Source organism: Triturus cristatus, chromosome 2_2, assembly GCF_964204655.1.
Source record: "Triturus cristatus chromosome 2_2, aTriCri1.1, whole genome shotgun sequence".
NCBI classification, from domain to species: Eukaryota; Metazoa; Chordata; class Amphibia; order Caudata; family Salamandridae; genus Triturus; species Triturus cristatus.
This window is the reverse complement of record NC_140582.1, coordinates 1099415379-1099441458: the sequence shown is the minus strand read 5'-3', so window position 1 is coordinate 1099441458 and position 26080 is coordinate 1099415379. Positions and strand designations below refer to the sequence as shown.

The 26080-nt window shown below is 44.8% G+C and overlaps 1 pseudogene; it reads left to right on the top strand.

Moving 5' to 3' along the window:
* The first annotated feature begins 21888 nt into the window (after positions 1-21888).
* LOC146863215 (immunoglobulin kappa variable 3-11 pseudogene) lies at positions 21889-22443 on the top strand (annotated as a pseudogene).
* The last annotated feature ends 3637 nt before the right edge of the window (positions 22444-26080 follow it).

Genomic DNA, 26080 nt, shown 5'->3' with positions numbered 1-26080 from the left:
AAAACTCTCCACAACAAAAAAGCTCCAGGCCCTGATGGACTCAACTGCGAGTTCCATAAGGAATTCGCAGAGGAACTGACGCCTCATTTATTTGAAATGTATGCAGAGGCCTATGAGGCGGGCATGCTTCCGCCGATGCTTAGGGAGGCCCTGATCACCACCCTGCTCAAAAAAGATTAATCGCCTTCCCACTGTGACTTGTATCGAACGCTGTCGCTGATAAACAGTGATTTTAGCCACTAGACTTAAGCCCCTAATGCCTAACTTAGTCTTACCAGATCAATCCGGATTTATCCCTGATAGATCCACCTCGTACAATTTGCGAACGCTCTTCGACATGTATCACATTTTTGACCCAGACCTAAAGGTGGCGGCCGTGATGCTTTACGGGGCCGAGGCCTTCGACTCCATCGAATGGAGATACCTCTTTCATATTCTCCAACGAATGGGATTTCCTTCAACTTTCATCACCTGGATACGGTTGCTGTATACCAACCCCACAGCACGGATACGTGTTGAGGGCACCACCTCGGACCCCATACGGATAGGCAGGTGGACTAGACAGGGCTGCCCTGTCTCCGCTCCTGTTTGTGGTAATGTTGGAGCCATTGGCTTGCTTCATTTGGCAGCTACACGGACAGGCAGCATTGCGCTTTGCTCACCGCCCCACGAGCATATCACTTTACGCAGATGACGTGCTGTTATTTATTAGAGAACTGCACACCTTTATGGCACCAGTTCTAAGGGAATATATACGATTTGGATGATTTTCGGGTCTCACAATAAGCTGGTCCAAATCAGTGGTGGTACCACTAACCGAGACCCCTTCTCCTAACAAGCTTGAATTTCCCTTGCAATGGTCAGTGGAGCCTGTAAAATACCTTGGGGTGTGGGTCCACCGTGATCCCGAGATAGTCATTCGTGAAAACTAAGGCAAGGCTTGCACGCACTTGGAACAGCAGGTAGACAGGTGGATACAACTGCCGCTACCGCTGGCGGACCGCATTGCAAACATCAAAATGGTCGTGCTGCCCAAGTTCCTCTACTTTTTTAGTAACACCCCTATACAACTGCCCACAGTATTTTTTAAAACAGTACAATCGCTACTAGTCAGGCTGATATGAGGCGGTAGGGTGGTTCAAGTGAGCCTGGCAACCCTCACACCAGATTACAATAAAGGGGGCTTTAGTGTACATGATGTATATTTGTGTTACCTTTGCGCTCAAGCTCAATATGCTCATTACTGGTATAATACTCATGGCTTCATCCCACACATTGCAGTGGAGGATGGTGATGCACACCTCATCCCACTGGGCTCTATACTGACACATACAAACAGAGGCATGCCCAAATCCGAAATTAACTCCATCGAACCTATTGTCGCAGCTTGGTAGGCGCTTGGCCGCAGGGCGGCAAAATTGCCTTTATATTCCCCACTACTAACCCTAGCATATCATGCAGGAGCATCGGTCAAACACGAAACAGGCACCATGCATATTTTGACACTAGCCGGGCCTGATAAAATGCAAGATGTCTTCCCTAATGGCTCATTTTTAACGACTGAAGATCTAAGCTATGTGCAAAACCAAATGGCATTATTCATTTTCACTCTGCATAGATTGAAGAAAGCGCTGCAGGCACACTATCCCACATTTCCATCCGAACCCCAGACACAACAATCTTTACACACCCTACTTATCAGCCCCAGAAGACATAAAATGGTAACCAGGGTGTATAGAGCTTCTAGAGAGGAAGCACCATCACCTCATAATAAGAGCATGGAACAGTGGAATGCACAATTAGACCCACAGATCACACAAAAGGATCGGGAGCATTGTTGCCAGCTCACTAGTGCACTCACACCCAATAGAAACCTGTGTATAATTAATTTTAAATATTTACACTAAGTTTATCATACACCATACAAGCTACTTAACTATTGTCTCAGAGATAATGATAAATGTAAAAGGTGTGGTAACACACGTGCGGACTTCTGGCATCTGGCTTGGGAGTGCGGATAGGTAGCAGCGTTCTGGGTGGCTGTCATCGATACCCTACAAGAAATTACTCATCTTGCGCTTGACTGTTCTCCTCAGGTGTGTTTGGTAAACGTGGTACCGTTCCTGAAGGGAAGCTTGGATAAACTGGTGAGAGTGGCATTATTATTAGCTAAGATGTGGGTGGCAATGACTTGGGAAAGTAAAGCTAGCCCCTCCTCTGACCCGTGGATAAAAGATTTAGGGACATATTAACAAGGTGGTGATATGAAATTATCGCCACATTTGCGTCTGTTTTCGGGTGAAAAGTGGCGATAACTTCATCGCCTTATCAGCAAAGACACGCTATTGCGTGTTTTGCTGACTTAGCGCTCGTTTCCAGCACGCTTAACTTTGCATCGTTAATGAGATGTGAAGTAGGCGTGGCTGTGAACAAACCAGGGAAAATATTGTGAAGGCAGCTTCGTGATATTAACAAGGAAGGGTAGCGATTTTTTATATCGCGTTAAGTATGCCTTAACGCAGGAATTTAACGTCTGTAAAATTCCTGACTAAGGCATACTTAACATGGGGGATGCATTCTGTGGCTAACACCACAGGCCCTATCGTCTAGGATATCGCAGTTTTCCACCATGGAAAATGGTGATATCCACACTATCTCTGGAATTTTTATCGCCGAGGCGATGAGAGTTGTTAATAACGCGCTAACCGGGCGATAAATTCCAGAGATAGCTGGTGATAAATATGCAAGCGCGCTTTGCGATAGTTATCGCCGGCCCTTGTTAATATGCTCCATGGTAAATTGTCGCGACGCCTTGGCACTATATGCAAAAGAGCTTCCCACCACCTCTAGGCCCAAAGATATTTGGGAACCGTTGTTGCAGCATTTACGATCCAATGAGCGGGATACACCACCTGGCCCTGATGTATAATAATATTGTACAAGATTGGCCTTTATGTATCTATGCACTGCACTGTATGTCTGAGATATCTGAGAATGTATGTTCCTAAGTCACATATTGCCACGAGTTGTTTATGTTATACAAATTGATGCGATTTTTGATGCTGTGTTTGTAACATGCATAAGTATTAATAAACTTTTAAAAAAAGGAGATGCAACTAAACAGAGTGATTAGCATTACTATCAGGCTGTATAAAATAAACATTCCAACCATGGTAAATTATCTATCTGTCTAGGCCTACCCTCACTGTGTAAGGAAAGCGGTATAGATTAGTGATCTCTGAATTGTTGACAGACCTCCTACCTGTGTGGTTAGGTTGTCCTCCTCATGAGTGTAAACTCAGTTTACACAAAGCTGTATGTCATGCTCTGTAGGTGTTTGTTCCAAGATCCCTCTTCCTCTGTCAGAATCTCCTCTATCTCCTAAAAATAGTAAGGGCTAGTTTATATAATAAAAACTACTGTGTTGGAAAACTACTTCGTTGGAAAGCTGCAGCTGTGCCACCGTATTATGTCTAAAATGTTGGGAATTGTTGCTAACCAAGCATAGAAAAAAGTTCTCATATTGTCGTGCACTCTGAGCAACTTTGTAGATGTACAGGCAGAAGATCCTCTGAATAATGAACAACATGTTCCGTGTGTTTCCAAAACAATGTCATGAAAACAATCGTCTGCCTACGCAAAGCAGAGTCAGCCGGCCTGAAATCAGTAAAATGCCAAACTAAGGAATAACCAAAGTGGGTCTTAGAAAGGGAATCAATACCAGAGCATGTTGGAGTGAAAGGACTTACATTTCTGCACATGAGTGGTTTCATACATAGGCAAGTATCAATCTGGAATAGCGCAACCTTACTTATTGGAGGACGCACAATATTCTGAAAAGATGTGTCAGCTTTTATATAGCACTGCATGGTTAGCTCTAGTTATTGCAAGAACTCAGTTTAGCAAATATGTCCACATATTTGCATTGCTGGCAATGTGGGAGCTCTGAGGGAGACATACTGCATGTGCCGTGGTAAGGCCTCTCCATTCACAGCATTACTCAGAAAGTAACAGCGACAATAAAAACTAATGATGGGGTTTATCTAGACTTTTCTCCAAAACTAACTGGTTCGGTGAAGGGTTTAGTTAGGACAGAAAGAAATGGTGCTCAAACAAATTCACACAAGAATATAAGAATTGAAAAGTGATTATTGTGCTGCAAGGTCAGGGGAAACAAACCCCAACTAAAAAAAACCCTGCGAGAGTGTGGGTAGAAACCCCCACTGAAAATTCTGAACAAGTCATGTGCACACGTTTCTCAGGGTGTGAGTTCTTGGTGTAAAACCATCATTTGGAATTATTGTTAGTGCAAAATATGAAGGTCAACATCAGGAAATGTCTTTCAAATAGAAGTTTATGACACGTTTCTTCAATATATACAGAAAGAAAAACCAGCCGACACGTGTTTCGTCATACGGGAATCATCCTGTGACTCTTCAGGGCTGGGAAGGACACAAGGAACAAGGGTATAATATACAGAAAATAAAATAAAAGTGAAGGTGATGACGACGAAAGAGCACCCAGTTAAATGGAGACCTTAAAAGAGTAGTGCAGAAAGTACAAATTGTGCATAACTGCAAGGGCACTAGAGAAGTGTCTCGTGACAAGTGATTTGGATGAGCATAATTATTATGGAAGGCAAAGTCATAACTATTTACCAAAAACCGGTCACATGCGAAATATAAGGTGGAAATATCTAGGCGATCAAAACATTTAATTCAAAACTGTTTCAAAATAATCAACCTGCCAAAGATAAGGAAACGAAGTCTGGGTTGGATGCAGCATGGTTACCTAAAAAATTGTTGTTAACAGTAGATCTGGCAGTGGATACTTGAATCTAATTGTATCTGGATAAAACAACATATGGATGTTCAGGTAATGACAAAACACCATAATTATGGACAAAAGAACCAATCGTTATACGATAGGAAAACCACTTAGGTAACATTCAAATCTAAAAGTGATAAGATGTGATTGAGGAGCTGACCAACTTTCGACCAGGCTGTATCCCAAAAAGCTCATCAAGAATGCATGTAAGCGTGCTACCAACAATCACAGAGATGCTTTGTTAGAAAAGAGCATAGATAAACCACCATCGGGCCGCTTGACCTTCGTGAATACTTTCGGCACTCTCACGAATGGTATCCAGAAATGCATTCGAAAGAACTGGCGTTTTTTGAAAACATGCAAGCAAAAGATCCCAATGCCTCTCTTTGCTTTCAAACGAGGACCTAATCTGAGAGATAAGTTGGTACACACACGTACTAGAGAGCAAGAACCTAAGAAAGTAGGCACCCTATGGGATTTACCGTCGGTTCAAGGGCATTTCCCATGTGGTAGTTGTGCCACATGTCCACAAACTAAACAATCCAAAACCATTGACGTGGGCATGACTAGACCATGGATCCAAAAGGCATTTTCAAACTGCAATAGCGACAATTTAATCTATTTGCTGCAATGCCCCTGTCACTTGTACTACGTTGGCATGACAACTCGCAAGGTTAAACTAAGGATGCTCGAACACAAGAGCACCTTTAGATGTAAAAAGACAAACACTAGACTCACAAGACATTTTGTTGAGCAAAACCACCAAGCAGATGATTTCACTTGGACTGTGTTGGAGAAGCCCTTCATACCTTCTTATAATAGTGACAAAGTGAAGTTTCTATTCAACAAAGAACAACGTTGGGTTTTCAAACTGCAGAGTGATAAGAAGGGCCTGAATGACTCGATCCCTTGGACATCTTTACAATAGGTTCATCTAGATCACTTAGGTGTCTTGCTACTATGATGTTAAGGAGATCCACTTAGTATGAGCGCCAATGCTCATTCAAAGTACCCTCCCACCAACATGCTCTGATAAGTATGTATCTAACTGTAAGAGGGTTAATGGTAATGATTTGTCCAACTGTGTACGTCTGGCATCCAGGCGTTTCACACTTTTTACCTTCTTACCTTTGTACCTTCATCCCCTTTCTTCCTGTATGGGGAATAGTATACACGCTCAGTACATACGAGTATATTGGTTGACAGTACGACCTATATTCATTTAATCACATATCCTTGTATGCCCTCGTGGTAACTTCGGCCACAGAGCACACGCAGGATTTCATGACTTCGGAGATAGCTGATACATCTTGTTGAACCCATAAGAGACCAAGACTGACCTTTTGGAACTACCATTTCCTACTTGGGTGACGTCACTTTGTAGTTTTCATACGTCAGTGCTCAGCACCAGCGAGGCACGCAGCACGCTGAGTTCCGCTACACGTCGGCGTGTTTTTTAAAAACACACGAGTCAGAATCTCGGTACCTCCCACAAACTTAGGAGAGACCGAGACACCGACGGAGAGGTAAGAGGCTCAGGCTGTCGACCCCTGTGGTCTTCGTACAACTTTCTTAGCAAGTTTTGCGATACTCAAGCACACCCTGTTCAGAATTCCACTCAGACAGCGGCGAGCACAATCAGCTCGACTTTTGCTCGCCACCTCGGCCATTGAGTGGTTTCTTGACCTACGGGCTCAAGTTGTGTTGTGTGCGTGTTTTTCTTAAACTGCTAGGGATTATGCGCTATATCTTGCATTTTGAGCTTGAGTTCCTCCACCTTGATAGTGTATGTTCACTGCACTCTTACCAACTTTTCACTATGGCGTACACACCACACGTTATAGATTGAGCGTGTTTAACTTAGTCACCTTCGGGTAGACATAGTCACTACTCTCATCATCTACACGTCCAGCATCATCACCTGGCTACATGTCTAAGACGAGGCTGAAGTTCTGTTTCGTCATGTGGCAAACTTTGCATTATTGGTCAGTGACCATCTGTTCGGATTTTCGAACCCTTTGTCCTCACTTTTGCCGGTGTCTAGCTGTTAATTTGCTGTTTGTTGCCTTTTGTTTTGATTTCACGGCTTGAACCTTTTAAACCACTCAATTTCGATTTACGATACATTAAGTGATTCGTACATCTCTCACTGGCACGTCCTTTACGATTAACTCTTTTTCAGGGCGGGGTCTCCTATACCTGAGTTGGTTACCGGGTGAGGTGAGGTCAGAATCTCACACAAGTCAGGTGAGTTGTCTGCCTTTCATGTCTAGGGTATGCAATGTGGTACTTCCAACACTGACAATCTAAGATATTTAACTTATGAGGAAGACTTGAATTAAGGCTTAGCCTACACATTTAGATTATATATGTTTATATCTCTTTTTTTCTGACAGGAGTGAAGTGCACCCTACTTGTCCAGAGATCTTACCACATCAGGTTGTATTGTTTGACAACTTGTTTCACGTATTTTCTTTTCATCACATTTTTGCAGTAGCCATTACAACCTCTGGTCCTGAAGAAAGCCGGGAACGTAATCCCTTCAGGCTGAAACTAGTTGACCAACTTGAGACGCAACCTATTTGTTAAAAGTTGCCGCTACACCTTTTTAATTGGATTGGCAGAGAGATGTATATTAAAGCTCTTGTTTCTCCCTCCCAACTCCCTTTTTAATCTTCACACACTTGCACTGCGATACTATTTTCATCACACAAGACATGAATGGCCAACCTTGGTCGATTTCTCTTTCTGGCTTTATCTTTACTGCCCAGTTTTGATCTTTGCTACTCAATTTGCCTCTAGGCTTAGAGGAGTAGTAGCAAGATACAAGGATGACCACGTGATGACACTGGCCTCTCTTGGCAGTTGATGGAAATCCTATCCAACTTGTTCTGTTTCTGTTCATCTACACTCTCACACTTGTTTGTAGGTTTTAGAATCAGTTAATTATCTGTGTGTAGTTAGGCATTGGCTCTTGTCCTTTCGCTTTTGTCTCCCTCTTTTGACCACCAGTTCTTCTATGATTTTTCATTGAGGAGGTGTACCATCACGCGCGATTGTGGTGAAAATATCATGTTGGTGGGTGCAGCAAGAGTGATGATTAAAATAAACAATAGCCAAACATATAACACAAATAGCGTTTAGCAAAGATAGTATGAAGGTAAGTGCAGGCGCACGGGGGTAATTAAAAAGAGACAAGACGCTGAATAATCGTCTAAAAGACATTGCCGTGGGGCGCGCTAAGAGTAAATGGGACTAAGGTCAAAAAAATCATCTACCTGTTAAGGATGTGAACGCGGCTGTGTGTACAATCTAGGGAGAGAGTTGAATAAATATAAGAAAGGGAAAGGGAGGAATAAGGGGAAAAAGATCGGCGGGAAGACAGGGTAAGTACGGTAATCGTAATCATAAGTAGACGGAATGAGCAACTCACCGCTGGACCGGTGAAAGTTTAAATACAGTCGGTGAGATGGGTAAGTATTGAGTGGTGCGTGGAGATGCCATGAAAAATTATAGGGGAGGACAGGTCAGTCACTAACCCCAAGGTACGTAATCCATGAAAGGTAGGAGGACGTGTACGTCTGTCCTACAGGTGGACCTAAAAGAAAGAGCAAACATGAGTAAAGTGGCCCAAGGGTGAAAATGAATTTCCATAAATGGGTTACGGGCGCAGGGTGCGGGAGGAATGCTTACTGTAGTAAACAGTCGATGGGAGACTGCTCCGTCTCGTCTTCCGGTTACTGGAAGGAGACGGCAAACAGGAAGTGTTTAAATAACACGAGTAATTGAAAATGACTAGAGCGCTGAGCTCCACCCAAAAGGCAGGAGGGAAGTGAGGATGAAATGTAGAAAGAAAAGTGACCGGAAATGCAATGGATGTAATTCTAGTGGGCATCCTGAATAATAAGGGAAACTATGTCCTAAAAAGAAAAGAAAAAAGGAAAAGAGGAAAGAAAAAAGAGAAAAGAGAAAAAAGAGAGAGAAAGAAGGGCAGACGGTGTGAGATGGAATGGATTGATAAGTAACAAAATTACGATAGGTTGCGCACAGTGAAGACACATTAGATTGAATAAGAAAATTACAGAAAACATAACAAATAAGTATTAAAATGAAATATTAACGACGTGGAAATGTATATTTAAAATCATATACAATGCGCCGGAAAACAAAAGGAGTCAAAATCAAATGAGAATGCTGTTGCCAGTACAATTGGTTACCAGGTGCACGCGATGATACATTTTAGCAAAATTGGGGTGCGACATAATAATCTCAAGTCAAAACAGATATAACAAAGCGAAAGCTAAATGAACAATGTTCGAAGTGCAGACATATGCCGCCGATTGCTCTATGTCACGGGTGTGATGGTGTTACATGAGAAAACGACAGAGATCGGAGTCAGAATGTATAAAGACAAAGGGGGAGTGGCCCTGTTCAGGACAGGCTATTAGGTTCCTAGGAAGTATTGTAACTCGAGGTCAATGTTCAGGCCGTCTCGCACGGTATGCAGACGCATTATCCAAGTTGCCTCCAGACGTCTCAGTCTGAGTTCGCGATTCCCAACTCTGGCACTTGGTTGGGTGATAGCCATGCGAAAAAATGTGAGTCTCTTGTGTGTCCCTTGCGTCGGCATGATGCTACATGCAGGGCCATAGGATATCTGGCATCTCCGTTTTGCATTGCCCAGACATGTTCCATGATTCGTTCCTTCAAAGGTCTGATGGTGCTCCCAACATATTGTCTCTTGCATGTGCACTCTAGAATGTAGACTACATATTTCGTGTTGCAATTGATATTGCAATTGATGTCATACTTACGTTTCGTGGCACCTGAGAAAGTTTTAGTACCATTCTGAGCCCATTTGCACACCCCACAGCAGCCACATTTGAAAAAACCTTTTGTGTGTGGAGTAAGCCAGGAAGAGGTTGTGGTGGTGCGTGGGACTGTGAGACTGAGTCTGTTTCTCAGAGTACTACCACATCTGAAGGTAATCTGAGGTCTTGTTGTGATGAACTCCTTTAATGTTCTGTCTGCTCGTAAAGTGTCCCAGTGTTTGTTGAAGCTATTTTTTATCACTACGCTTATCTCATTGTAGTCTGTGATGAGCCTAACTGGTTGGGCCTTAGGTGTGGATTTTTCTTTCTCAAGAAGGGTTTTGTCTCTCTTTGTTTTCCCAATTCTCAGAGCAGCTTTTTGTATGATGTGGGGTTTGTAACCCCTTCTGGTGAATCTGTTTTTCATGTCAGTTAGACAGTTCTCAAATTCAGTGTCTTCACTACAGTTTCTTCTTGCTCTTGTGAATTCCCCATAGGGAATGGCCTGTATTTGGTGTATGGGATGGGAACTCTCCACATGTAGGATGGCATTACAAGAGGTTTCTTTGCGGTAGAGTCTACTGTGGAGTGTGTTTTCTTTTACATACAGTTCTACGTCCAGGAAGGTAACTTTGTTAGTACTGGAGGTGCATGTGAAGCGCATATCCATGTCGTTAGAGTTGAGATGGTCACAGAAAGCCACTCATTTTTCTTGCGAACCAGACCAAAGAAGGAGGCAATCGTCAATGTAACGTCCCCAGTAAATGATACTGTCTGTCCATGGGGCCCCTTTCTGACCCCATATCCACTCTGCTTCAAGTGAGCCCATGGAAAGGTTGGCGAAGGAGGGTGAAAATCTAGAGCCCATGGCTACGCCCTTAATCTGTTTGTACCACTGTCTGTCATACATGAAGTAGTTGTTGTTGAGTATGATTTCCATCATTGCTGTGAGCATGCTTGTATGTTGCCAGAGTGTTGCTGGTCTGTTGTGTAGAAAATGTGTTACCGCCTCAAGACCTAAGTCCGGTTTAATGGAAGTGTATAGTGATACCACATCTAGTGTGGCCATGATCATGTCTGGTTGCCATTGGACATCGGCAAGGACACCTAAGATATATTTAGTGTCCTGAATGTAGGAGGGTAAGTTTCTGACCATAGGGCTAAGAAAAAGATCCACATACTGTGCTAATCTCTCCATGGGCCCCCCTATGCCAGACACAATGGGTCTTCCCGGTGGAAAAGTAGCTTGTTTGTGTAACTTTGGGAGGGTGTATAGCCAAGGGAAAGTGGGCCTCACTACCTTCATGTAAAGTGCCTCATCTTCATCAATGAGACCTTGAATGTGCCAATCTGAAAGGTTTTTGTTAATTATAAGAGTCAACGGGCCTGTGGGGTTGTTGTGGAGGAGTTCGTAACAGGTGTTGTCTTGCAATTGCGTCATTATCTCATTATGATAGTCAGTACTGTTCATGACTATCACGTTCCCCCCTTTATCCGCCTCACTGATGATGATATCGAGGTCTGTGCTCAGTGTCTTAAGGGCTAGGCGTTCACTTCTAGTCAAGTTGTCTTTCGACCTCCATTTGTTAGTCAGAGTTTTGTTTTCATATTTGTCTAAGGGCCTCATGTAGGTAAATAAATATTACCGTTTCTTAAATACCGAGCCGTACCGAATCGGTATTTAAGAATCGGTAAGTTACATGTAGGTAAAAATTCGGTAACAGTTACCGAATCGGTAACATTCGGTAATCATGAATCGGAAATCACCGAATCGGTAAATACCGAGGTGGTATTTACCGAATCGGTAAATACCGAGGTGGTATTTACCGATTCGGTAAATACCGATTCGGTGTATACGGAATCGGTAAATAAAATCACATGACTTGATGAAATAGCTAATCCTGTGCAACCACACCCCACCCAACCAGGAAGTGGCCACACCCAGGCAGGTGTACATAATCAGCCGACCCTGGAGAGGCTTGGAGTGCAGAGGAGAGGCAGGGAGCCAGTGCCTGTGCGAGCGGAAAAAGAACATCATGTCCAGCCAGAGGACACAGAGAGATGGAGGGGAAAGGAGGAGGAAGCTGAAATTCAGCCCCAAGGAACTCCAGGTGCTGGTGGAGGAGGTGGTGAAGCAGCACCAGAAGCTGTTTGGAAGGCAATCCCTGCAAGTGCCTGAGGCTGAAAAGCGCAACATTTGGCTGGCCATCCAGGCGCAGGTGAATGCTGTGGGAGTGACCCACAGGGACATAGAGGTCCTTAAAAAGCGCTGGTATGACCTGAGGATTGTAACCAAGAGGAAGATGGGCGACATCCAGAAGGAGGCCAGCCAGACTGGAGGTGGAACCAACAGGGCACCTGCCCTCACCGAACTTGAGGAGCTGGTGGGGTCCACAATCGAGCATGAGAGCATCGTGGGTCTTGGGGATGCTGACAACTCTGCCAGAGCCGCCACACAACAAGGTAAGACGAAAGCACAGCAATGTAGCCCCCCCTAACCCTATCCCACATCCCCCATTGTGAAACGAGAATCCCACTCCAGTCCACATGTGTCAGTGCAGACAGGCAATGCATTCTGGGAGATGTAGTCAGGGAAACACCAACCATGAAGTAAATGGCACAGGGCAACAAGGCATGTCACACACATGAGGCACAAGGAGGCAGAGGACAAATTGGAATGTGAAATGATTTATTGTGACGCTTGCAATGCAGCCCTTCGGGGACACTGAGCCAATGTTGTATTTCTGTCCACAGATGTGACATCATGCAGGACAGGGCATGCTGCAGGAGAGAGGGCACACCGGCCACAAATATCACCTCTGGCCAGCACAAGTTCAGCCCAGGGAGCAGGGCCACTGGCAGCCACACCACCAACACAGGCAGCCTCGCCTCACCCAGAGCCAGCATCACCTCACCCAGAGCCAGCATCACCTCACCCAGAGCCAGCATCGCCACTCATGTTTGAGTCACCGGCCACATCTCCGCTTGCAGGTGTGAGAATGAGGAGGCGTCCAGCAGCCAGGCTACGAGCATTAGACACCTCGTCTGACGACAGCATGGGCCCTGAAGAACTCACCAGGCCCCAGGAAGGGAGCCATGCCACTGTGCCCTACACCTCACAGGCAGCCCAGACGGGAGCAAGAGGGCGCCGCAGGTCGCGTGTCCAGAGTCCACCAGCACCCATTGACAGCCATGGTGTCTTCTCGGGGCTCGAGGGCCAAATGTTGAAACAACAGCGCCTGCAAACAAAGGCAGTCATGTCAGTCCAGAGGCACATGCGGGTCATGAAAACTACATTAGTCAACATGGACAATAACATCAGCGCTATGGCAGCGGGCATTCGGGACATGTCCCAGTCAATCCAGCAATTGTGCAGCAAATTAGATGCTGACATAGAAGCACGGCACCGGGAACGGCAGAGGAGGGACACTACCACCAGGGCACTCAACCGTCTGGCAACTGCCACTTCTCTACTCTGCCGGAGCTCTGTGTCGATGCAGGAGGGCCTGACACACTGCTGCAGCGACCTGTCTCGGGGGATGGTGCAGGTGACAAGTGCACTAGGGGTGCTATTAACTAGTCAGCCGTCGACAACTGCTGCAGGGGATGCTGCGGAGAGCATCGACACCAGCAGCAGGAGCAGCATCACACCCCCTGTTCCAGAAGGACGCAGGAGCAGCAGGCGGCTTGGGGTTGGCTCTAGTGAGGATGCACAAGCCGTGCCATCCACCACTGCAGCGCGTATGCGCAAACATTGATGCAGCCCTGCTTAGCCACTTCCCAATGGGTGACGTAACCCTGGACTTCCTCCTTGTATATATGGTATATTGCCGGATTGGCTTGTTCTTGTGTTCATGGCGTGGTGCCGCATTAAAACTACGTCATGACTTATCACAACTGGCTGTGTCCCCTTACTTACTCAGAAATAGTTGCATGTGATCTCTGCCCGTCTCTCTCTCCCATCGATTGCAGTTGCCACTCTGGCTGCGTTGCACTCTGGCTGGCCTGACTCATCCTCGTTGTCCTCAAAATATGTTAGTTCCACATCTGTACCTTTTTTCGTGGCAAGGTTGTGCAGCATTGCACAAGTGGCAATGATCTTGCAGCAGTGGATGGGTGTGTACTGGCGTGCGCCTCCGCTCTTGTGGAGGCAGCGGAACCTGCTCTTCAGTAGTCCAAACGTGCGCTCCACCACATTGCGTGTTGTTTTATGTGCCACGTTGTATCGTCTCTCACTCTGGGTTGATGGGTGTGGGAAGGGAGTGAGGATGAATGACCGGCAGGCATATGCACTGTCGCCTAGGTGAGAGGAAGGGAAACATCAGTCACATGCCTCTATACACTATGATTTGCAGGTGTCAAGGGGCGTCACTGTTACTTACCTAGCAGGTATCCCTCTCCAAATTCTCCGGCACTCAGTCGTGTGTAGATCCCACTGTTCTGGAAGATGTACGAGTCGTGGGTGCTCCCAGGAAACTTCGCAACAATATCAGTGATGATGTTCCCTGCATCACAGATCACCTGCACATTGATGGAGTGGGTGGACTTTCTGTTCCTGTAGATGTGCTCAGTGTCAGCTGGTGGGCAGATTGGGATGTGTGTGCCATCAATACAGCCAATGACATGGGGGAACTGTGCCATGTGATAAAAGTCTGTTTTGGTTTTCTGCAGTGCAGCCTGTGTGTTTGGGAAGCTGATGTAGTGGTGCATTCTCTGCATCATGGCATCCAGGAACTTCCTGAAGAAACGGGACAGGCAACTCTGGGATACACCACCCACCGCAGCTATCACCACCTGATAACTGCCGGATGCCAGTAGATGTAGGCTGCAGAGCACCTGCACATGTGGTGGTATGGCGTGCGCCCTTCTTATTGGCTGGTCCAGGAGTGGGTGCAGGTCCCTTATCAGGTCCATGATGGTTTCGGGGTGTAGCCTGTACCTCTCATGTATCTCTGCATCAGTCAGCTGGAAGAGTGTGATGCGCTGTCTGTAGATGCGTTCCTCCCGTCTCCAAATCCTCAGACCTGCTGCCTGTAGACGTAGGCGCCTTGCAATGACATACAGAGCGGCCATGTTGTCCACGCTGTTGCATTTTGGGATTGCTTATATGCACTGTTGATGGTTACCATCTGCTTTCAATCTGTGTTAATTACCGACTCTTATTTACCGATTTTCATGGATTTCTTAATTACCGAGTGTTCCTACATGTCATTTTCAGTTTTACCACTTCATATTTACCACTTCATGTTTACCGATTCGTTAAATATGTATTCGGTAAATATGAATCGGTATTTTAGGAATCGGTAAATATGATTCGGTATTTACCGCCTCATATTTACCGAAAAGTGGTTTTTGGACTCCTACATCTCACTTGTCTGACTACCGGTCGGTAATGGCATATTTACCGAAAATCGGCCGTTACCGACCGGTATTTGGCTACCTACATGAGGCCCTAAGTCTTCTAAAACCAGGTTATAAAAGACATCTATGGAGTTCCCCCCTGGTAGTGTCGGTGTCCATTTGGACTTGGTTTTGAGACCACTAGAGATGGTGGAGTCAGTGTCTATATCTAGGTCCTGCATAAGATGTTCTATACTGCGGGGAGGATCCTCTGTGTCCGTAAGTGATAGTAATAAGTGTGTGGCCTTGATGTCGTTGATGCTCTGGAGGTGCAAGAGATTGGTACTGTAACTACTCTTGGTACTGTTGTCTACATTGGGAATCACTGAAAAATGTTTTTTAAGTTTAAGTCCCCTAATGAATTTGAATAGATCTATTTTAGATCTGCAAAGGTCCCCTGTTTCATGGGGATTAAAGTTAAGGCCTTTGCTTAATAGGGAAATCATATCTTCAGAGAGTGGTTTGGAGGAGAGATTGACTACCTGAACTTCTTTTCTGGATGTTATTGTTTCCTCCCGTCCCCGGACCTCAATTTCTTTTTGTACTCTTCCTTTCCCAGATCTTTCCCCTCTACGGGTTTTCTGTCCTGTGTACCTTGTCTTTGTTGAGGCCTGTTTTCCCGTTGTATGGCCTGTACCTCTCGTAAAAAACTGGATGTTGTGTGTTTCTGGGCAGAGTGTCCCTGGTTGTCTGGCTCGCTATCGCTGGTTGGAATGGAGTTAAGTGAGGAGGAGCTGGAGGAAATGGTACCTATATCTACTCTCGTTGTTTTCTCCCCTTGAGACGTATTTTGAACTAGTTGGTCGTATTTTCAAGCAAATGTAAAGACTCATCCTTCTCTGTAGTCTGCCTCGTCCCTCTTTAGTTGTCGTGTTTTCATGTCTTTAATGTCATTCTGATGTTTGTTTAGGATTTCATTAAGGCTTTTATAGTTTTTTTCAGTAGCTTCTTTAAGGTTCAGGTCTTGGATTTCTTTTTCTAAATTGGAAATCTCTAGCTGTAACTTGGCCACCTTCCGTTCAGCATTTTCAATGAGTATGTGAATGAGTGTATTCGAGTTCACTGTGAGGGCTTCTTCCCATTTCCCTGGTAATTCGTCGTCGAGGTCGTTAAAGGTGGGAAAAATCTGTGAGCGAAGTCCCCTAGGGACTCTGTTGAGCCTAAGATATTGTTTTAGGGTGGCACTATCCCACCATCTGGAGTTTTCGGTTTTCTGAACGCTTTCCAATTTCTGAAATTTCTCCTTGAGTCCTTCTCTGTGTTGTGGATTCCCACTTGTGGGAGTCTTTGTTACTGGAGTCCCTTTTGCTAGATAGTCAAAAAGCTCTGATGCGGCCTTATCTCTATCCATTACAAAGTGTTAGTTAGTAAGAAAATAGTGTGCTGTGGCTGCCCTATCTGTAGCAGACAAATGACTGGTTTGGTGAAGGGTTTGGTTAGGACAGGAAGAAATGGCGCTCAAACAAATTCGCACAAGAATATAAGAATTCAAAAGTGATTACGGTGCTGCAAAGTCAGGGGAAACAAACCCAAACTAAAAAAAACCTACAAGAGTGTGGGTAGAAACCCCCACTGAAAATTCTGAACAAGTCCTGCGCACACATTTCTCAGGGTGTGAGTTCTTGGTGTAAAACCATCATTTGGAATTATTGTTAGTACAAAATATGAAGGTCAACATCAGGAAATGTCTTTCAAATAGAAGCTTATGACACGTTTCTTCAACAGATACAGAAAGAAAAACCAGCCGACACGTGTTTCGTCATACGGGAATCATCCCGTGACTCTTCAGGGCTGGGAAGGACACAAGGAAAAAGGGTATAATATACAGAAAATAAAACAAAAGTGAAGGTGATGACGACGAAAGAGCACCCAGTTAAATGGAGACCTTAAAAGAGTAGTGCAGAAAGTACAAATTGTGCATAACTGCAAGGGCACTAGAGAAGTGTCTCGTGACAAGTGATTTGGATGAGCATAATTATTATGGAAGGCAAAGTCATAACTATTTACCAAAAACCGGTCACATGCAAAATATCAAGAGCGTGTTATAAGGTGAAAATATCTAGGCGATCAAAACATTTAATTCAAAACCGTTTAAAAATAATCAAGCTGCCAAAGATAAGGAAACGGACTCTGGGTTGGATGCAGCATGGTTACCTAAAAAATTGTTGTTAACAATAGATCTGGCAGTGGATACTTGAATCTAATTGTATCTGGATAAAACAACATATGGATGTTCAGGTAATGACAAAACACCATAATTATGGACAAAAGAACCAATCGTTATACGATAGGAAAACCACTTAGGTAACATTCAAATCTAAAAGTGATAAGATGTGATTGAGGAGGTGTACCATCACGCGGCGATTGTGGTGAAAATATCATGTTGGTGGGTGCAGCAAGAGTGATAATTAAAATAAACAATAGCCAAACATATTACACAAATAGCGTTTAGCAAAGATAATATGAAGGAAAGTAGAATGGGAGAGTAAGTGCAGGCGCACGAGGGTAATTGAAAAGAGACAAGACGCTAAATAATCGTCTAAAAGACATTGCCGTGGGGCGCGCTAAGAGTGAATGGGAGTAAGGTCAAAAAAATCATCTACCTGTTAAGGATGTGAACGCGGCTGTGTGTACAATCTAGGGAGAGAGTTGAATAAATGTAAGAAAGGGAAATGGGGGGGATTAAGGGTGGGAATAAGGGGGGGAAAAGATCGTCGGGAAGACAGGGTAAGTACGGTAATCGTAATCATAAGTAGACGGAATGAGCAACTCACCGCTGGACCGGTGAAAGTTTAAATCCGGTCGGTGAGATGGGTAAGTATTGAGTGGTGCGTGGAGATGCCACGAAAAATAAGAGGGGAGGACAGGTCAGTCACTAACCCCAAGGTACGTAATCCATGAAAGGTAGGAGGATGTCTACGTCTGTCCTACAGGTAGACCTAAAAGGAAGAGAAAACACGAGTAAAGTGGCCCAAGCGTGAAAATGAATTTCCATAAATGGATTACGGGTGCAGGGTGCAGGAGGAATGCTTACCGTAGTAAACAGTCAATGGGAGACTGCTCCGTCTCGTTTTCCGGTTAGTGGAAGGAGACGGCAAACAGGAAGTGTTTAAATAACACGAGTAATTGAAAACGACTAGAGCGCTGAGCTCCACCCAAAAGGCAAGAGGGAAGTGAGGCTGAAATGTAGAAAGAAAAGTGACCGGAAATGCAATGGATGTAATTCTAGTGGGTATCCTGAATAATAAGGGAAACTATGTCCTAAAAAGAAAAGAAAAAAGGAAAAGAGGAAAGAAAAAAGAGAAAAGAGAAAAAAGAGAGAGAGAGAAGGGCAGACGGTGTGAGATGGAATGGATTGATAAGTAACAAAATAACAATAGGTTGCGCACAGTGAAGACACATTAGATTGAATAAGAAAATTACAGAAAACATAACAATTAAGTATTAAAATGAAATGTTAACGACGTGGAAATGTATATTTAACATCATATACAATGCGCCGGAAAACAAAAGGAGTCAAAATCAAATGAGAATGCTGTTGCCAGTACAATTGGTTAGCAGGTGCACGCGATAATACATTTTAGCGCAATTGGGGTGCGACATAATAATCTCAAGTCAAAACATATATAACAAAGCGAAAACTAAATGAACAATGTTCGAAGTGCAGACATATGCTGCCGATTGCTCTATGTCACGGGTGTGATGGTGTTACATGAGAAAACGAAAGAGATCGGAGTCAGAATGTATAAAGACAAAGGGGAAGTGGCGCTATTCAAGACAGGCTATTAGGTTCCTAGGAAGTATTGTAACTCGTGGTCAATGTTCAGGCCGTGTCTCACGGTATGCAGACGCATTATCCAAGTTGCCTCCAGACGTCTCAGTTTGAGTTCGCGATTCCCAACTCTGACACTTGGTTGGGTGATATCCATGCGAAAAAATGTGAGTCTCTTGTGTGTCCCTTGCTTCGGGCATGATGCTACATGCAGGGCCATAGGGTATCTGGCATATCCGTTTTGCATTGCCCAGACATGTTCCATGATTCGTTCCTTCAAAGGTCTGATAGTGCTCCCAACATATTGTCTCTTGCATGTGCACTCTAGAATGTAGACTACATATTTCGTGTTGCAATTGATATTGCAATTGATGTCATACTTACGTTTCGTGGCACCTGAGAAAGTTTTAGTACCATTCTGAGCCCATTTGCACACCCCACAGCAGCCACATTTGAAAAAACCTTTTGTGTGTGGAGTAAGCCAGAGGAGGTTGTGGTGGTGCGTGGGACTGTGGGACTGAGTCTGTTTCTCAGAGTTCTACCACGTCTGAAGGTGATCTGAGGTCTTGTTGTGATGAACTCCTTTAATGTTCTGTCTGCTCGTAAAGTGTCCCAGTGTTTGTTGAAGCTATTTCTTATCACCACGCTTATCTCATTGTAGTCTGTGATGAGCCTAACTGGTTGGACCTTAGGTGTGGATTTTTCTTTCGCAAGAAGGGTTTTGTCTCTCTTTGTTTTCCCAATTCTCAGAGCAGCTTTTTGTATGATGTGGGGTTTGTAACCCCTTCTGGTGAATCTGTTTTTCATGTCAGTTAGACAGTTCTCAAATTCAGTGTCTTCACTACAGTTTCTTCTTGCTCTTGTGAATTCCCCATAGGGAATGGCCTGTATTTGGTGTATGGGATGGGAACTCTCCGCATGTAGGATGGCATCCCCATCGAGTGCAGAAAGACGGTCATCCATGCACTCGTCAGCAGCAGAATCGACCATGGCAATGCACTCTACGCCACCATCACCCAGAAACTCCTCATGAAACTGCAGAACATCCAGAATGCCTCAGACAGACTCATCCTCAGCTCCCTCGCCACAGCCACATCTCCAGCCAACTAAGAGTGCTCCACTGGCTCCCAGTCAACAAAAGAATCACCTTCAAGCTCCTCACACACAACTACAAAGCCTTACACGATGCAGGACCGGCATACCTCAACCACCGGCTCACATTCCACGTGTCCACCAGAGACCTCTGCTCTGCCCAACTGGCCCTGGCTACCATTCCATGTATCCATAAGACCACAGCCAGAAGAAGATCCTTTTCCTACCTAGCAGAACAGATCTGAAACAACCTGCCCCTCCACCTCAGGCAATCACCGTCACTGCCTCTATTCAGGAAGGACCTCAAGACCTGGCTCTTCGACTGAACCACAGCGCCCTCGACAGACCAGCAGCTCTCCCCCCACCAGAGCCTTGAGACGATTGCGCGTGAGTAGTCACCCCATACAAGGCATTGATTGATTGACTAATTGATATATGCAGTGGCAAAAAAATTTGCTTTTATCAGGGGTGGCAGCAAATCTCTCCAACACCCCATGAAAACTGGTTCCAGGAGGTGCTTGTAATTGCAATTTATAAGCGTATAATCTGAATGATGGTGGACGGGTTGGATATCGTTGATGCAATGTGGACTCTATTTCTTTCTGATTCTACTGTGTGAACTTTCTATGATGTTGTTTCACATTGACAGTTATCAGAGAGGTTTATATCCCTAGAAGTGATGTGATGTGAGCGGTTTGTGGGGATGTAGTACATAGACCTATTGCTTAGTATAGATATGTTGCTTTGTTTCTCACAATTTGGAAAAGACACTCGCCAGGAAGCCTGCAAGGTGTCAGTCGCGCTTTACAAATTCTCAAAATAAATAAATAAATAATAAAATGTAGGTAGCCTAACATTTACCACTTCATAAATACCGAATTTTACCGATTCGGTATTCATGAAGTGGTAAATGATATGTAGGTAATCCATCGGTAATATTTACCGAATCGGAACGGGTCGGTAATTTAGAATCGATATTTACCGATTCGGTAATGGTAACTGGCTTCCCATTGATTCCTATGGGCCAGGAGGCCCATAGGAATCAATGGGAAGCCAGTTACCATTACCGAATCGGTAAATACCGATTCGGTAATGGGGGGAGCACAATCAAGGGTGGCAGGGTGTCACAGTGACACCCTGTTGCACCCCTGATTCCTGCATGTGTGCACATGTGGCACACATACATGCCCTAAGGGCATGTATGTCTGCCACATTACACACTTCAAAGTGCAAAAAAATGCTTTTTTACAGCTATTCGTCATTTACCACCAACTTTTAGTTGGTGGTAAATAACAAATCCCCACAACAACCACACACTCCCCTCCCCCTACATATCATTTCAGGATTCGGTATTTACTGAATCGGTAAAATTACCAAATTGGTAATTTTACCGATTCGGTAAATTACCGAATCCTGAAATGTGCCCCCTACATACCAAAAGCCTGAATACCGGTCGGTAACGGGATATTTACCGAAAATCGGCCGTTACCGACGGTCTTCCTACATATGGCCCATAATCTTGCCCCTTTTAATTTGTACATTGGTGGCAATATCTAAACCGATTTTGTGATTCTCTAAGCACTGAATCACAACAACGCTCCCAGCTGCCTCCGGGTGGTTCATGACGGTACAACAGACAGTTAAGATAATTTAGTCTTCTAGATAATTCATAGTTATCACAAATGTACATGTGAACATTGCATAAAAATATCAGCATTCGGAAAAAGAAAACAGCCAGTCCATTTGCTCAGAAATGCATAAAAATGTACATTAACTCGATCTTCAATACGAAAACTTAGAAACCAATAAAAAATGAACAGCAAGAAGTACCAGAGCGGCCCCTGATTTACACCCGTGGCCACATTTACATACCCAGCGGTGGGTGTTTTGCATCTCTCTCTCCAGGCCCCTCCATGGTGTCCTGCCTGTTATAAGTGTGTTTCCTGCACTGACGGCTTCAGAATCAGCCCTGACTGAGCAGCAGCGATGGAGGTGAAGGCGCCAACCCAGGTCTTCCTGATGCTTCTGCTGTGGATTCATGGTGAGAGCTGTGGCTGCCGCGCTGATTTATTGATGAGAGAAAGAGATCTATTTTTAACATATCTGTGATGGGCAGTATATTTATCTCTATAGGTTTCACACTCTCTATATAGTCCTGGCTGATTATTGTTGACATTATTTGTCTTTCTGTCTTCAGAGTCCAGGGCGCAGATTGTGCTGACTCAGACCCCAGAGGTCCACGCTATGACCCTGGGAGAAACCATCTCACTCAGATGTAAATCTAGTACATCTATCAGCAATTACTTACACTGGTACCAGCAGAAGCGCGGAGAAGCCCCCAAGCTTCTCATTTATGTGGCCACCAATCGCCAGCCCGGGGTCTCGGACCGCTTCAGCGGCAGTGGGTCCGGGTCTGACTTTACTCTCAGCATCAGCAGAGCCGAGGCCGGCGACGCCGCGGATTATTACTGTCAGCAGGAAGCTAGCTACCCGCTCACAGTGACACAGAGCCGAGCAAAAACTGCAGCTTCCTCTTTGTGAGCTCAGCTCTTTGACAACCATCAATGCTGCTGTGCAGGACCCGTGACATTCAGTGAACACCTGGGCAGACGGGGCTTGACTCTTCACTCATTGAAGGAAGCTACTTCACGAGTTAGGATTTAGCGTGTAATATTTAGCTGCAAAGAGGTCGTTTCATTTGAAATCTAGCTTAACTTTTCTATTTCCATGTCTCATTACTTTCTGGTCTGAGCTCAGAAAGAAACATAACAAACATGTTTTTAATTAGTGTATGCCCCTTCATAAAGTGCCAACGTGACACTATTTAGTGCCTAAAAACACTTTAAGATCGACAAATACAACACATGAATAGAACAAGCTGAGGCAAAGTCAATAAGTCTTGCTCTGTTTAAACAAGCATTGCCAACACCAAAAGCTTACTATAGGAACTGAAAATGCCAGGCAGACCCATCAGGTTTGGCAACAATTGTTAAACATGCACACTCAGTCCCAATAATTAAAACTGTGTGCTTTGCACCTGCCAAAGACACACGATTGAAATGCACTGAAACTAGACGAATTCCTGACCCAAATGTTAGAATCATCTGCCCTGGAAGCTTTGAAAAGCTGTGGTCAGCCCTTTCCTGAAGCAGGAGGGAGCACCTTCCAGATACACGTCTGCTGCTGCCCTGCAGAGGGGTAAGAGGGCAGGGGCATCTCAACAGATACAGCACACATCACCAAGGCTACGCGAATAAATGAGCCTCGTATGCATATTGAAGAGTGGCAGGAGGGCAAACACCTCCATATGTGCATGTAAGAAAGTTTGGATCGGAAACCCACACCTCTACGTGCTCTACAGAGAGGCAGGAGAAGGGCACCTCCTCAGGTCTGCTGTAGTGGCACTTGACAGATACACTCCCATCAGTGCACTATTGCTGGTGTGTAGCTGTATAAAGGGGTTGGATGCCAAGGACACCCCATAAGAAAGGTTACAGATGACTGGATAGAACACTCACCCAGCATGCAGATTAGAGATGTGGGCAAGAGCACCGTGGAATGTTCACTATTGCACAAATCATCACAAATCATCACACGCCGCCAGCCAGTGCACTATACAAGAGATGTGAGACAGATGGACCACTGTATGGGCTCTAGAGAAGGGTAGAAGATTAGAGGTTCTCCTGCAATAACACTGCAATCTGAAAGGCAAGCTATCAAGGGGGAGGGGCATAGGCATTCCCACACATAGACTTCAGAGAAGCAGGAGCACAGAAGCACCAACTCAATCTAAGTAGAACATGGTGGAAGGGTAGACAGAATCCAGGATGGTAGGAGAACATGGGCATTAAAAAGGGGTAGAATGGGAGGCGAAGCTGGAAAAGCCACTATAGAGGCGCTAGATGGGGAAAATCAAGTCACTTCACATGGATGCTATATTCACATAAGTTAGAAAGGTGTAAGAGTGCCCATGAAGCTTCACAGGTGAGATAAAGGGCAACAGAGGAAGATATGATAAAAACTGGATAGAAGGGCCGGTGCTACCAGCAGCTATTGTGGAGTGCTGGCACGACCGGCTGAGACCTGTTGAAGGGAATTGACAACGGCACAGAATTTATATAGAGAAAATGGAAGGTCTACCAATATCAAGCATTCAAGCATGCTGTGCAGGGCTAACTCTGCATTTTATGTCCACTCAGATAATATATTGAAAGTAGAAATACAGAGTCTCTTACTTCCAAATTGTGGACAATAGTAAGGTATAAAAGGGGCATTTCTATCAACAGGTGTGATGGAGACATAGGACAGCGAGTGGACCTCAGCTCGTGCCCGATTGATGGGTAGGTTGGTTGAAGCCTGTATACCCTCGCGGGTGATTAGCCACGCTCTACAAATCCCAGTTGATTGATTGATTGATTGAGTTGTAGATGTTTGAACGGTAGAAGAGCCTTGTTATAGAGTCCCAGGAACCACAAACAACCACACCTCAGAGCCACAGGAGGGGAAATACACTTAGGATGATTATTATAAAGGTATATAAAGGTATATATAATGTTTTATTGGAACAGCAGATATGGGTACTAAGTAAGACGTTACATAGAACTTGGGCTCGCTGGGATGCTACAGAAGGGCTAGAAGAAAGGGGCACATTTAAACCAGTGGCTGAAAACTATCAAAAAGGAACAAATGGTAATGCTCGGCAGTACCCTGTGGCACACAACTTCCAATTGATGAAGCGAAGAATCACTTGGAGTCCGTAAAAGAGGGTCTGAAAGCAGTTGTGATCACTGCTCATCCATAAGAAAAAGAGGCATGGGGGAGCACATAAAAGGAAGGGCACAATGAGCGGAAAAAACAGGGAGATAAATCATCAAGGTGCGACACATCTTTCAGCAGAAGAAAGAAGCGAAGAGGGATACAGAGAAATGACCACCGGTGCTCCATCGAGTGATGCTAGGACATGAGCAGAGCCCTAGGACCAGTTAGGCTGAGACATCAGTGAGGTGACCGGCCCAACAGTAGAGGTAATTTGGCTCCAGAGGTGGAAGTTGCAGAATGAGAACCTTATAGGCAGTGGCTCACAATGTGAGAGGGATGTAGGAGGAACCTGAGGAAAATATGTGTATCCCAGTAAACTGATGTTTAGTTTGCATGGATTACTGTTTAGTTGAGGTATTTGCAAGGGTCCAGGGAAACCAGGAAGCTTGACTGCTAAGGGATGAGAGGAGCAGTGGGGGTCCTGGAGAGGTAGTAAGAACAGTGGTTAATTTCTCATGGCGATGAGGAGCCAGTCGGAGAGGATACAGGGACATTCAAGATTCTGTATGACATCAAGGGCCAAAACTATTCTTCAAAAACTGCTAGAGTGAATGCTGATCTATAAATAAAAAGGTGGTGCTAATTCTGTTGTAGGAGCACACCTAAAGAGGGGTGATGCAGGGAGATTCAGACCAAAACACTACAATATTCAGATAGCCGCAACCCTTACAAATTAAACATGTAGGGTAGTGATTCTCTGAGGAACACAGTGGGGCTAACTGTACTTGAGGCCAGGGACAGACCTCTACAGGACATATATTTTAGTAAAATGGTAGAGGGTGCATGAAATTATCACTATGCGTTTAGTATGTGCACCAAATCCGGTGCAAGACCACTTCCTGACTGTAATGCCACAGAAGGTAAAAGGCTTTGCAGTGCGGAGGATAATCTTGGGAGGTAGTTCAGTCAATGCATGAAGGGCAGGGTGGATACAATGGGCATGCGTTATAAATCAGAGGGAAACAGACATGTCACACACATCAATGCAAGGTCTGGGGGAACATGGGGTTGATTGATATATGGTGGGTTGTAAGACGTTGGACATTGGAAGACCAAGTACTATACCTATTTCTAATATATTGGCATATTTAGATCTAGGGGAATTTGCTGAATTGACATCTTAGCGGACAGTAGGGTACATACCATATCTGGCCATATCCAACCCTGCCAAGCATATCACTTAGAGAGTGGAGGTGGTCCTTTAAGATCGGAAATAAAGAATGGGCAGCGGCTCATTACAGGATAGAGCCAACAGGTGTGCAATGTCCCAAGCATTCTGAATGACAACACAGGGGAGGTATCATATGAAACCCTTTGGAAAATACTGTAGGCATTGGTGAGGAGGAAAATGATGGCACTA